This window comes from Physella acuta, unplaced genomic scaffold (assembly GCF_028476545.2).
Source record: "Physella acuta isolate Inbredline_101_S28 unplaced genomic scaffold, ASM2847654v3 ptg001393l, whole genome shotgun sequence".
Taxonomy (NCBI): domain Eukaryota; kingdom Metazoa; phylum Mollusca; class Gastropoda; family Physidae; genus Physella; species Physella acuta.
The window spans coordinates 16,346-19,412 of NW_026732908.1; the positions used below are offsets into that span (position 1 = coordinate 16,346).

Genomic DNA, 3,067 nt, shown 5'->3' on the forward strand with positions numbered 1-3,067 from the left:
TAGATTTTAGTTAAAAGTAGGATGTGTAGTCGTATTGGTTAATTATGCGTGCTGTCAATTAAGAGAGGGAGAAGGGTTTGAGGAGTTAACAGCAAAAGTTGTTTATGGATGACGATAATCCCTTATCTTACAAGTTATTGCTTAAGGCTGCGGTTTAAGATTTACGTTAGGATTAAGATTAATACCTTTTATGCATACTCGAAGTGTAACGTTATGGTATTTATTGAATGTTATAAAATGTTTTTTCAAGTTTGTTCTGTAGGCCTATACGTATTCTTCAAACTCAATATTCAAGATAATATTTGTTTTAATGAAAAAATAATAAAAAATGTTACGTAAGCTTATTTAATACTTATTTAATTCATGGACACCTTGTGAGAGTCTTTTATATTTTTACCTGAAGTTTTTCTTGACCTTTCGACCAATTGACCGATGACCGAATGACATTGATTAATGATCATTAACCAAGCAACCTTTTAGCAAAATAAAGAACATTTATGTTTATTCTCGGCTATTAGTAACAGCATCGGTGGTCTAGTGGTAGAATACTCGCCTGCCACGCGGGTGACCCGGGTTCGATTCCCGGTCGATGCAACTTTTTTTTTTTTAAATTTTGGACTAGCCGTCAACATAATATATCTCTGACTCTGCTCTATTTATACCCACACAACTACATTCTCAAGACGACTAGGCGACTTTTAAAAAATAAAAGAATTTTAAACCACAAAACTTAGTTAACTCTTTTTAATATCATAAACTAATACCACGCTATTGTGTGTATGGACTTTACTTTCTACCTACCTTTAGATCACCTCAAATTGACATATACAGTTTGTTATTCAATGATTTTAATAAAGCTCTAATACATATCAGTAGCATCGGTGGTCTAGTGGTAGAATACTCGCCTGCCACGCGGGTGACCCGGGTTCGATTCCGGTCGATGCAATTTTTTTCGGGTTCGCTTTTAATTTTTATAATTGGCGACTGGCACATTTAAAACTGATTTAACCGCTAATGACATTTTAAGTATTATTTTTTCTCGTACTAATTATGACAATTTTAAATTTTAGTTTATATTTTCTGCAAAGAACTATAGCCGGAGTATTGGTAGTATACGTAAGGTTCTGGGTTCGTTGTTACGCCGCATGGCAATAAGAGAGACAGGCGGGTTCTTCTACAATAGTTTTCCGTCATTCAGACAGTAGTGAGCAGCGGGGGGAGGGATGTGTGTGTGAGGGGGGGTGGGTGGGTGGGGGAGGGTGAGATCGCACCGGATGACTTTATCCAAGGGTGTGAAAATAAAAGTGAAAGAGACCCTATTTTAATGAGGAAGTCTGGTTTTCCCCAGTTCGTTTAATACCTCATTAGAGTTACATAATCATAATCAGAGGTGATTTTAATAACAAGTTATGGTTACACAATCATAAGCAGAGGTGACTTTAATAACAAGTTATGGTTTAACAATTATAACACATGGGGATTTTAATAACACGTTAGAGTTATACAATCATAAGCACATGGCACACCATTGGAGATTTGTAGTAACATATATATCGGCCTATCACATCTTTGAAAAAGGGGTGACACCCTGTTCAACTGCTTCCAGTATCACCGTACCTAGTGACGCCACTGATTAATGGACAGCTCTTACGCTTTCTCGTGGCTGTCCAACAATGACAACAGACGGTGAACTTGTTAGGCTGGTCTTTGATGTTTTGTTTTCAAGGCTGGTAATTAAAAAAAAATTGTAGCCTAAACAAAAAAGTGATCAGAGTGTTGATTAATGAAGTGTCGAGTATTTCTTATGTGCGGCGTACGTTAATCTACGACAGGCTCAACTTAAAAGCTATTTGTCCGGCTTAAAAAATAAATAATTATAAAGTACAAAATCTGCTCTAAAGTTTAAAAAAAAATAAACAGCAGATAAACATGAATTCAAAGTACCTTAAAATAACAGCGCATTTTGGTGTGAATGAGTTATAACCAGATTTTCATTCAGGTCCTCAGCCCCCACCCCCACCCACGTTTACCTCCCCCACCCCCATCCCGCCCCGAACGAAACATTGAAAATAAAATCAACTTTTACCAGGGTCCCCCCACCCCCTACTGGAGAAATTTAGTCCGCCCCCCCCCCCCCGGAAATTTCAAGTGCCCTCTCCCCCCCCCCCCGGAGAAAAATAACTGAAAGAAACACTATGTACAAGGCTAGTTGATCAATTGACCCTGCCTGAAGCGACAACTTGAAAAAGACAAGTTGTCGGTAAACCTTTATCGCCAATAAAATATTAATAAATAAATTTCTTCATCTTCCGTAGCATCGGTGGTCTAGTGGTAGAATACTCGCCTGCCACGCGGGTGACCCGGGTTCGATTCCCGGTCGATGCAACTTTTTTTTTTCTTACAAAACATACGATGACAGTCCAATTATTTGAAATAACTTTAAACAGAACTAACGAAGCTTGAGATTTAAAGCCAACATCGACTTTCGATCTTTTTGTGTTTGTTATTCCTAAACAAGACAATTATGGCTTTTATAATAAGCATGGCCTTTTTTTGTAGCTAGTAGTTAATATGTTATAGTTCTGTAGCGAAACAGTGTATAAGTGAGCATAGATTATATATAGCGTTCTGTATGTCAGCAAGAAAACATACTTGTACTGTACGTTGTAATATACCAGCCAATAAATTATCCGATAAGATCGAGTGGCAGGTAGAGAGCGACAGATTGCATTTTATCCCATCTAATATAAAAAAAGGAATGAAAAAAGGTAAAATGTTTTCTTTGTTCATGGGCATCGGTGGTCTAGTGGTAGAATACTCGCCTGCCACGCGGGTGACCCGGGTTCGATTCCCGGTCGATGCATCTTTTTTATTTTTTCCATTTTGATACTTCCCATATTACATAACTGTTTGACTTTTCAATTTTAAAAATAATTAAATCCAAGGCTATTCCCAATTTTATGTCTTCGCCCAGATGAGACTATAATTTCCACCTAATTTCCATTACCCCACTACCACACTACTACCAAACCACTACCACATCACTATCACATCACTACCACACCAA

At 37.6% G+C, this 3,067-nt stretch overlaps 3 non-coding genes across 3 annotated transcripts; all 3 read left to right on the forward strand.

Moving 5' to 3' along the window:
• The first annotated feature begins 523 nt into the window (after positions 1 to 523).
• Positions 524 to 594, forward strand: Trnag-gcc (transfer RNA glycine (anticodon GCC)). Its single transcript has one exon. It is a non-coding gene; the product is annotated as a tRNA-Gly (tRNA).
• Positions 595 to 2,314: 1,720 nt separating this feature from the next.
• Positions 2,315 to 2,385, forward strand: Trnag-gcc (transfer RNA glycine (anticodon GCC)). The gene has a single exon. It is a non-coding gene; the product is annotated as a tRNA-Gly (tRNA).
• Positions 2,386 to 2,792: 407 nt separating this feature from the next.
• On the forward strand, positions 2,793 to 2,863 carry Trnag-gcc (transfer RNA glycine (anticodon GCC)). The gene has a single exon. It is a non-coding gene; the product is annotated as a tRNA-Gly (tRNA).
• Positions 2,864 to 3,067: the final 204 nt, after the last annotated feature.